An 11,703-nucleotide genomic window follows, 5' to 3' on the forward strand; every position below is an offset into this window, starting at 1 on the left:
AGCAGGGTGAGCCACTCAGGTGCCCCTAAATGTAATTAATTTAAAATTAAATAAAATGCAGAATTCAGTTCCTGAGTCTCACTTGGAAAATTTGAAGTGTTCAGTGGCCAGAATTGGGAGTTAGCTCTGACCCTGGACAGCGCAGAGAACATTTTTGTCTCCAGGAAAGATTTATGAAACAAAATTCTATAAACGCCTATTATAGCAACCCCCCAACATATAATATAATGTTAGTACATTATATTATATGTAATATGTAATATGATGTTAATACATTATAACTTCACCAATTACATTTCATTATGTAAAATATTTAATCAAGAGATGTCCCATTGTCAAAGATTAATCACAGGGATTCTACTCGGAAGTTAAGCTATTAGGGGTGTGTGGCTCAGTTGGTAGAGTATGTGACTGTCTCACGGTTGTGAGTTCGAGCCCCAGGCTGGGTGTAGAGATTGCTAAAAAAAAAAATCTTTTAAAAAAAGTTATTAAAGTAGTTAAACTGGTTTATCTAGCAACGTGCTTATCAATAAAGCATTTTAGCCATGATTTTTGTACTAATGGCAAATACAGAACATAAAAATGAAATATAAACTCAGAAACCAGCTGGCTGCTTAACTGAAGGGTGTTTGATTAGCAGCATCGAGCCAGTCTCGGGTGCCCAAGATTGGACACGTCTCTCAGAAAACAGGTGTGATGATCTTTTCACTAAAATGGTATTGGTTTTTGTTTTTTTTTCTAATCTCATTTTTCCTCAAAAAAAGGGGGAGGAAAAATAAATTATATAATTCTTATATGTTATGAGGTGAGAGAGTATAAATTAGAACTTTGAAGTAACAGGTCTTTGCCTCTTCCTGTGAGTAAAACAAACGTGGTTAATAATTCTGTGTCTCTGTAGTATCTTCTTTCCCCCGCCCCCCCAGGACTGTGCCATAGTCCGTGTAAAGAATCCATACTTTGAACTGATTTCCCATTTGGGAAAATATTTTCACATTGGCGATTTCTTAGCCTGTGGTTGACAAAATGTGGTTGGAAAAAATCAGATCTGAAAGGAACATTGAAATATTGCTTAGTTCATAGCCTTTGCAAAAACGTTTCATTGAACACACGGTTACTTATTCAAATCATATAGGCTGGGGAATGCGAGAGGAGGTCAGGGCGCTGACTTGCTATTTAAATTGGCGAGTACTTGTCAGCTTTCTGGAGAAGCTGAACATCATGTCCAGTACTTTGCAGAATTGTTTGGGATCCTCTAATGATAAGTTCAGTAGAAGATGTCAACCAAGCCAACTTGGCTGTGCGTAGGCAGGCTCTCGGGCTATATTTAACTTCAAAAATGTATTTACAGTCCTTCCAAAGAATCATCCTGCTCGTTTGCACTACTGGATTTATTTCAGCACCAAAGGAAAATTGGACTGTAGGTAAATACTCTATTTGGATAACGGATCGTAGCAATTCCAGGCCACACCCAGATCTGGCATACATTTAGGAATCATATTACATTTCATGACTTTTATAACCACTATCTACTCCTAGTAATTACGTTTATTGATCCCTTATCATGTGCCAGTCCCTAGAGTACAAGATATAAATAGCTCAGTCCCCACATTATCTTATCAGGTGGGGATGATTTCCTCATTTTGGAAGTGAGAGAGTCAAGGTTCCAGCAGGCAAGTGACATGTCCACCCCAGGCTCCACAGCTAGTTAGCGCCCTGGTCAGGGTTTGGACCCAAGACAGTAGGATTCAGTCCCAGACTTCCTTTAGAAACAAAGATGAACCCTTCTCAGACTGCATGATTTGAGGTTCTAGAATTCTTTGGGCTCATGCCGTAGCTACCAGAACATGCGTTAACTTTTGGACAACTCTTCAGAAGTTGCGGCAAATACTAGCTAGTAAGCTGGGACAGCCATGCTGTCACGTTCCTTTCTTCTACCACTGACCGTTCTTCCCACGACCAGTCCGCACGGGTATGGACGCACCTAGCGTCAGGACCCTAGGTGAAGAGAAGCAACACGGGCTAAATCACTAGGGCTGGTTTCTGGGTTTGGGTTTCTAATTCACAAATAAGGCTGGTTTTTTTTTTTTTTTTAAAGATTTTATTTATTTGAGAGAGAGAGAGAAAGGGAAAGCACAGAGGGAAAGGGAGAAACAGACTCCCCACTGAGCAGAGAGCTGTATGTGGGGCTCCATCCCAGGACCCTAGGATCATGACATGAGCCGAAGGCAGACGCTTAACTGACTGAGTCACCCAGGTGCCCCACAAATAAGGCTATTTGAGCTGAGCAGTGAGCCCTGAAACTAGTTGAAAGTTTGTATTATATATCCCACTAGATTGTTATTTTATATATATATATTAAGTGTATATATCTACACACACTGGGAGATCTATAAAACAGATATAACTCTTTCAATCCTGATTTCAAAATCCTGGAATATGTCTCTTTATATTCAATTAAGGAACTCTTTTTTTTTTTAAAGACCTATTTATTTGGGGTGAGGGCAGAGGGAGAGAATCTGAGGCAGGCGCCCCACTGAGCACAGAGCCCCGCATCGGGCTCGATCCCACCACCCCAGATCACGACCCCAGCGGAAACCAAGAGGCCGCTTCACCATCTGAACCACCCGGGCACCCCGTGGAACTTGATTTGAGATATTTTTAAGCAAACTCTTAAACAACCTGTCTAAAACAACCTGTCACAGCAAATTCAGAAACTAATGCCTTTGAAATATGGCATTTTTACTTATCAAACAGCACTTCCCATATTTTATGAAAATATACAATACAGTGTTTTTTTTAAAAAGAGTTAAGGAAATTGGGGCAAAGGGCAAATGAGGGTAGAAAAGAATAAAATGAAGCCAGCGGACGAGGTAAGGACACAGAGTGCATATGCCGTGAGGTGTGTGTCATTTATGGCATCTCGATTTAAAAATAAAACTGCACAGCCTACTTCCCTAAAAATGTGGCTTCTGGATCAGGAATCTCCATCTATTCTTTTCAGCGTTGGAACTTGTATTTTTCTTCATACTTGGTTCTTTCTACCGTGCCTGGGGAAATAACACCACTTGATTTTTGTCCATGTTTTTTTTTCTTCCTAATCGGCAGCTGTCTCTAGCGGCCGGGGACAATGAAAAATCACTGGTACTTTTTTAAACAAGTGATCACAAGGCGCACTTGAGGATTCATCTGTCAGGGTCGCTGGGACGTCTGATGCGGGCAAGCTCATGTTTCCAATTTGGGACTCGGAGCAAGCACTCAGCCCTGAGCGTTCTCGTCCGGCTTGACGTCAGCGCTGAGAGCCGCGGTATCTTTAGGAGCTCGCTGTGTAGGTGACGCCAGCTGGATGAGTCGTCCCCGTGGAAAACAGCTCACTTGGCATAGGTTTGGGAAGCTACAATTTGGCAGTGGTACCAGGATCTTTCTTCTAGAATTTGCTGTTACCGCTGCACAGGGGAGACAGATCAGAAAGGGGAAATTTCATTTTCCCACCATCTCATCCTTTGCCGCAAAGATTATGTAGATCGTGATCTCAGGGTCCTGGGATGGAGCCCAGCTCAGTGGGGAGTTGGCGTCACCTGCTCCATCTGCCCACACCTCCCCCCCCACACCGCACTTGTGCTCTCTCCCTCTAAAAACAAGTAAACACATCTTTAAAAAAGATAATAACTAAAACATGAAGTGTACATTGTTTTCATTTTGGGCCACTGGAAAAATGAAAAGAAATCATCCAATACACTGGGCAGAATGATGGGGGAGAGGGACCTAAAATTCTAAAATTGATGAAACTGAGTTTTTATTTTTCCTTTCAAAGACTTTTTTTTTAAAAAAAGGACCATATTTTAAATTTCTTCAAAAGATTTTATTTATTTATTTGGCAGAGAGAGAGAGTGTGCGTGAGCACAGGCAGGGGGAGGGGCAGAAGGAAAGGGAGAAGCAGACTCTCTGCTGAGCAGGGAGCCCGATTTGGGGCTCCATCCCAGGACCCTGGGATCATGACCTGCACCTAAGGCAGATGCTTAACCAATGGTGCCACCCAGGCGTCTCTTCCCCGACTTCCTATGTTAGAGCAGTTTGAGATTTACAGCGAAAATGACACCCAAAGTACAAACTGCCCTACCCTGCCTCTCCTTCTGCACAGCTGCCCCTTTAGCAGCATCTTAGGTCAGCCTGGGAGCTGTTACAGCTGAAGAACCACAGTGATACATTGTTGTGAACTGAAGCTCTAAGTCTACACCAGGATTCACTCTCTGTTGCAGTGTTCCGTGAGCTGGACAAACGCCTTATGTCTTTTTTTTTTTTTTTAAAGATTTTATTTATTTATTTGTTTGTTTGACACAGAAAGAGAGAGATCACAAGTAGGCAGAGAGGCAGGCAGAGAGAGAGATGAGGAAGCAGGCTCCCCGCTGAGCAGAGAGCCCGATGCGGGGCTTGATCCCAGGATCCTGAGATCATGACCCAAGCAGTAGGCAGAGGCTTAACCCACTGAGCCACCCAGGCACCACAAGTCTATGACCTATTTTGAGTTAATTTTTGTGGAAGATGTAAGGTCTGTGTCTATATTCTTGTTTTACATGTGGAAGGTCAGCTGTTCTGGTTCTATTTGTTGAAAAGTTGGTCGAACATTTTATGATGGTCAGGAAGAAAAAAAAAATGATTCTAGTACTGGAATGTGGCAGTATCATTGGCCACTCCAGGGACAGCGGCCCGTCTCCCGAAGGCCTACCTGGCTCTTCCCCTTCCTCACATCTCCAGTCTCGTGTTTGCAGCAGCTGCCCCGAGACAGTGTACTGACCGAGTCCTGCCACAGTCCCCGAGACAGTTTACTGACCGAATCCTGCCACAGTCCCCGAGACAGTGTACTGACCGAGTCCTGCCACAGTCCCCGAGACAGTTACTCACCGAATCCTGCCACAGTGATGCCGTGTAACAATTCCCTCCCTGCCCCCTCCTCAAGTTTGATGGTTTAAAATGTTAATAACGGGGCACCTGGGTGGCTCAGTAGGTTAAGCCTCTGCCTTCGGCCCAGGTCATGACCTCAGGGTCCTGGGATCGAGCCCCGCATGGGGCTCTCTGCTCAGTGGAGAGCCTGCTTCCCCCCTTCTCTCTGCTGCTGCTCTGCCTGCTTATGATCTCTCTCTCTCTGGCAAATAAATGAATAAAATCTTAAAAAGAAATAAAACGTTAATAACTTGTCCTCAAGCTCACAGGTCTGTGGATTGGTTGGACAGTTTCAGGTGGGGGACCAGGCTGGAGGACTGGTGACTGATCCTTGGGACAAGTCGAAACAGATGATGACTTGTAGGGCCTAGGCTGGTCCTTTCCGCTCAAACCCTGTTGGCCAAAGCAAGTCACTTGGCCAAGCCCAACATCAGTGGTGAAGGCAAGTATATTTTTCCATAAAGATCAAGGAAACGGGTGTGAATATTCGTTGGACAGTTTGTAAAGGAATCACATAGTAATTTGAACAGGTGAGGTTTAATAGACAGTTATTCACTATAACAGGAGGTTGAAGTTATAAAGGACTGGCTGAAAAGAAGTAAAGAAAACTCTAAAAACAGGGCAAGAGCAGTTGTAAGGACCAGCTGTTCCACCTAGGACCGGGATAGAGAGCTCAAGGTAGATCCCAACTGCCCCCAGGGCCAAGTTCAGATTCTTCTAGAGAGGCTGGGCCAGCGATGGCTAGCTGGATCGCTCAGAAGCCACCGGGGCCTGTGTCTCAAAGCGCCCTCCTCAGACCTGTTGTACCAGAACCACCCACGGGCTCGTTACAATGCAGAGTCCTAGGTGCCAACGGGAACTAACTGAATTAGAATGGGGGAAGGAAGGGATCTACAGCTTTAACTTCTACCCCAGGCACACGTACCCTAGTGTTTTTATAGCAGCCATGTCCGCAATAACCAAACTAGGGAAAGAGCCTAGATGTCCATCCACAGATGAATGGATAAAGAAGATGTGGTATATATACACAATGGACTACTCTGCAGCCATCAAAGGAAATGAAATCTAGCCATTTGCAACAATGTGGATGGAACTAGAGGGTATTATGCAAAGCGAAATAAGTCAATGAAAGACAATTATCGTCTGATCTCACTGATATGTGGAATTTCTTGAGAAACAAGGCAGAGGATCATGCGGGGAGAGAGGAAAAAATGAAATGGGATGAAACCAGAGAGGGAGACAAACCATAAGAGACTCTTAATCTCAGGGAACAAACTGCTGGAGGGAGGGGGCTGGGTGATGGCCACCGGGGACGGCATGTGCTATGGTGAGTGCTGTGAGTTGTGTAAGACTGATGAATCACAGACCTGTGCCCCGGAGACATGTAATACAGTATATGTTAATAATAAATACATACACACGTACATACATACATACTTCTACCCCAGGGGCACCTGAATAGCACAGTCAGTTAAGTGTCTGCCTTCAGCCTGGGTCCTGGATGGAGCCCCGCATTGGGCTCCCTTCTTGGTGGGGAGGCTGCTTCTCCTTCTGCCTGCTGCTCCCCCTACTTGTGCTTGTGCTCTCGCCATCAAATAAATAAATAAAGTCTTTAAACTTATACCCCAGCCAGCTTTCTGTGCACTAGCTTGCGGTCCAGGAGCTCTTTGGGGATAGAGGCCCGTTTGCTCCACTGTTGTGTCCTTGTCTCTTAGCTCCGTAGCTGCCACTTGCTGGTGTCACTTCAGCCAGGTTGTTCCTGGCTTGGTTCCTGGCTTGGCTGGTTGGATGGGAGAGAAGATTCACACCCAGCCAGTGGCACCTGGCCATGAGCCACATCCCCAGCCGTACTTCCATGATGTTCGGTTGGTAGGCGTGTCCCTTCCCTACTGTTGGGAAAACCCAAAGGTAATGTATCCCCACTAGGATGGCAGATGCCGTTTTCCAAAGACGGCAGCCACAGTGCCTTCCATTGTCCCTGTGTTCCTTCAACGTGGCCTTGCCACCCTTCCATCAAGAGGCAGGGTCGATGCCCCCTACCCTCGACTCCAAGAAGGCTTGAGACTTGCCTATAACCAACAGAATGTGCAAAAGTGACAATGCATGACTTCTGAGGTTCATTTAAAAAGGCACTGCAGTGTCTTCCTTTGCTTTCTGGGCCACTCGGTGTTGGAGCCACGAGTCTCCGTGTAAGAAGGCGCCACACTGGGAGGAAGCCCAAGCGTGTGGAAAGACCACACGACACTCTTGGAATCAATTGCTCCAGCTGAGTTTCCCCCAATGGCCAATCAACCACCAAACCCGCCCATGAAATGTCTCTAGAGCTTCCAGCCCCAGCTGCCGAGTCCCTTCCAGCCATGAAATCTGCCCAGACTTCACTGGGCCACAGTCCCTCTGGCTTGTCTAAGCATCGGACCCCAGAATCCGTGAGAGTAGTGGGACCGTCCTTTTCATCTTTATTTGAGAGGGGGAGGGGGGGTAGATGATTCGTTCTGTGGCTATACTAACTGCAGCGGTGCAAGGCTCTTCTGGACCCGAATCCCCCGCCTCCTCCCGTACATCCTGTGTGGGGAAATGTGTGAGCTTGGACTTGACTCATCCCTTTACTCGTGAGACGGCTGTGACCGTCTTGCCGAGGATCCCCGTAAGAAAGCAGTCCTTCGAAGCGGGGCTCACTGCCTCATGGTTCTCTCTGAAGGGCTTCAAAAACATGCCGGCTGATGTGTCACGGGCCTCACTCTTTAGCAATATAAGCGAAGCTTTAAATAAAGTAACATAAAAAACTAAACCAAGGTCATTTAAAATCACATTCCGATCCAAAAACAAAAGCACCTAAAGAATCCATTGTGTCATAGCCGAGAACTTGGCCAAGTAGTCTGTCCGGGCCTCTTGGTTTGGACCGTTGGACGGAGTGATGGAAGAGGAAAGAGTTGGGGATTCGTAGAACCTGGATTTGAGATGGGTTCATCCCCCCTCTTGTCTGTGTGGTCGGAACAGGTGGCTTCACCTCTCAGCCCCTCTGGCCCCCTGGATTCCTCCATCTCTGAAACAGGATTAGATAATGACTTTCCCAACCCCGAGGGCTGTTGGGGGGGCGGGGTAAGAAGGGTGGGGATGCTTGATAAATCCTGGAGGCAAGATACTTTGCAGCTAAGGGCTACTTCTGAAAAAATGAGTGACAAAATAAACTGAAAAATGCCCCGGGCGAATTAGGCCAGTATCAAAAAGAGGAAAGCAAAACAAGTCCTCTGTGGACAAGTTCTTTCCTGATTTGCAGTGCTCACAGCCGACCTGGTGCTGTCTGCAGGTCACGGCGATGCGGGGGATGGTACTCACCCCTGCCCTTCCCCCCAGATCCGGCTTACCCCCCACCCCGTGTATGCTGTGTTGCCTTGAGCAAGTTCATCTTCTGCTGCTGAAGTGTTTCCTTCCCCAACGCCCCTACTTTCGAAACAGGCAGCAGTATGATTGCTTTGCAAAGACGCCATTTCCAGTTCCAATTCTTTTATTTTTTTTTTTAAGATTATTTATTTATTTATTTGACAGACAGAGGTCACAAGTAGGCAGAGAGGCAGGCAGAGAAAGAGGGGGAAGCAGGCTCCCCGCTGAGCAGAGAGCCCGACTCAGGGCTTGATCCCAGGACCCTGAGACCATGGCTTGAGCCGAAAGCAGAGGCTTAACCCACTGAGCCACCCAGGTGCCATCCGGTTCCAATTCTTAAGATAACTGCCAGTCTTCTTTGGGTCTTACACCTCGCTTTGTTCTTAAGTCCCAATGACAGCAGGCTCAGCCCACTGCTGCCGCCCTGTGAGTTTAAATGCTAATGTTCTATTTTGTACTTGCCAAGCAGAAAAGACCCTGAAAGGCCAGCCAGCCCATGAGGAAACCGAGACCCGGGAAAGGAGCAGATCAACAAGGCAATATCACGACATCTCACGGAGCAGAGCTCCTCTTTCCATAAATACTGCCCCCAGGTTATTCCTGCGTCACGCGCGCTCCAGACTCCCAGATCCAGCTGCTTGCTCCCCGTCTCCAGATGGTGACTAATAAGTTTCTGCAACTTCACTTGTCCAAGCAGAACTCCCGATTCTACCCACCCACTCAGACTCCTTCCTCCCCGAGTCTGCCCAGCCTCAGTTAATTGCCCAGTTCCCCGGGGGCCAAACCGCCCAGGAGTCCTACTGATGTCTTTCTTTTTCCCACTTCCTCCATTCAGTTCACCGGCAAGTCCCGGAGCTCAACTCTCAGAACATACACAGAACTGGTCTACTTCTGACCCTTTGATGACGCCCACCAAGCCACCATCACCTCTCGCTTGGGGTTCTGCAACAGGCACCCGACTAGATTCTGTCTCCACATGTGTGGTCCTTGAGTTTTTTCTCCACACAATGAAAGCTGATCACCTCATTCCCCTCCCACAGAGCTCCAGTGGCTGCTTATCTCATCATAAAAGCCAAACTCCCCGCCATATTCTAGAAGATCTTCCATAGCGGACCCTGCTTACTTCTTGGATCTCATCTCCTGTCACTGTCTCCTTAAAGTCTCTCTGTTCTAGGCACAAGGGCCTTCCTGCTGTTCCTGGACCACACAAGCTCATTTCTGCCCCAGGGCTCTTGCACTTGCTTTTGTTGTCCTGACACGCTCTTCACCGACATGTTGGTGTGGACTTTCGTCCCACTCTCCAACTTTCTTTTTGATTCTCCAACTTTCTGATTGAACCGACCTTGACCAACTGTCTCAGAACGAGTATACCCTATCAGTCATTCTAGACCTTTAGCCTGCTTTATTTCCCTTTATAGCACCACCTCCCCATGAAATCATATTATACATTTGTTCATGTACCTGTGTATTATGTGTCTCCCCCACCCCCCGCCCGGTACTTAAGCCCCCTGAACAGAGGACCTTAATCTCTCTTAGTCCTTCCTTTATCCAAGGTGCTCAAAACAAGATCTTTCACACATCAGTCCCATATCACAAGGCCTACCACAGTATCCCTTGAGTGAATGACTGAAAGAATGAATGAATTAAAAAACTAGCATGTAAAATTTGGGACAGTCCAAAACTTTTTGAGAAACAATGTGTGGACTTCACACACCGCAAGGGTGTGTTCTCACAGAGGGAATTGGCTTACAAAGGAGAGAGAGAATAGAGTATTAAGAAATTCATGTTGTGCAAGGAACCCACTACCAGGGCCCCAGAATTCCTGTTTGCCTCTGTGTTTTCCTGCGGCATGTTATGTACGTGTAAGACCAGACCTAGGTGCTTTCCCAGAACGTGAATCTCCCAGCAGGAAGGTGAGTCCGTCATCAGCAGCTGTCCCTGAGACCTGAGACCTGAGGCCTGAGACCTGAGAAGCCATTTTCATGGTGGACCTCCAGGAGTTTCCTGGCTGGAAAGACTCAGACCTGTAGGGGGCGCTGATGGCACGTGTCCATTCTGGAAAGCCTTGAAAAACTGGGGTCCAGAAATTTAACCATTCCTTCAAGTGGAATGAATTAAAGAGGTCACTGAATTTTAGAAACATTCAAGATGTTCTCCTGTTCCTGCCAGAATCGGAGAAATTGAGAGATTCTTTAGACTCAAAATGTCAAGTGGTCAGATTTGGTTCACGCAGCCCTGTAGAACGCAGGATTTTATCTCAACCCTGGCACGACTTCCTCTTCATGTATAGATTTAGATGTCCCCACAAAATGGCCAAGGTGATGGCTCTAAATGATGGTTAAAAATTGCCCCCCCCCAAAAAAAAAGGAAAAAAAAAAAAACCACTATCGAAAATTCTGCCTGGAAAAAGCCCAAAAAAACAGTTCTCATCATCACACAGAAACTCCTGTGGGTTTATGGAGAAAACCCCAGAACTTTGCTTCATGCAACTGGAGAGCAAAACAATGTGACCTTTCTGTTGGGAGATATAAAGTTACTGAACAAAATGGAAGTCATGCTATTAATAGTTTATTTATGACTGTATCACTAGGTCAGAAGTAATTCTCAAATCTAGCATCTAATTTCACAATGGCAACCCGGCTTTCATTAAGCTGGTCCCTCTTGCAGACTGAAAAGACTCTGCCTCTTCTCAGACTCCAGTCCCCTTGGTCCAAGCCCTGAAAGTGGAAATAAGTCACATTCCCCATCTGACCCATTCTACTCTGGAAGAAAGGGGCAGAGGCTCATCTTGCTCTCTGCTGTGTTGGGACTTGGAAAGGGTGTTCCCTCTCTCCTGCGTCAAAGGGCAGGAGGAGGTTTTTGCTCAAGAGCGATGAGATTGTGCAGTCCTCCAAAGGCAAGGCTGTACACTGGGGCTTCATCATTTCCTTTGCAATTTTGTGATTTCCTAGACTTTCCACTCAGGATCTTAAAAACCAAAGACACACTCGGTAGAAAAATGCATTGAAAAATTGTTCATCCCTCGGCCCCACGACACATATAATGTCACTGTCCCTGACATGTCCTCAGTTCCAGCAAGCTGTAGCCACAGACTAAGGACATACCTCAAAGGCAATGACTCAGCACGCCCACCTGCCCAAATTGCAGAAACTCCAAGCTCCTTGCCTTGACTTCTCCTTCAAGTTCCCTATTTCCCTAGTATTTTCTTACGTAATTTACAACTCTGAGAGGATGCATCTTGCCAGTAATGCCAAAAACAAAAGCACAGTCCTTAGAATAGCCAGGCCCAGGTGGTGGTTCCTAGTGGCCTGATGGTCTCCCCCTGCCTGTGAACATGCTCAGTCCGGCCCGGGCCATATTCCCGCAGCCCGGATCCGCGGCTGG

The sequence above is a fragment of the Mustela putorius genome, unplaced genomic scaffold (assembly GCF_011764305.1).
Source record: "Mustela putorius furo isolate JIRA1106 unplaced genomic scaffold, ASM1176430v1.1 tig00000813_pilon_pilon_pilon, whole genome shotgun sequence".
Classification (NCBI taxonomy): domain Eukaryota; kingdom Metazoa; phylum Chordata; class Mammalia; order Carnivora; family Mustelidae; genus Mustela; species Mustela putorius.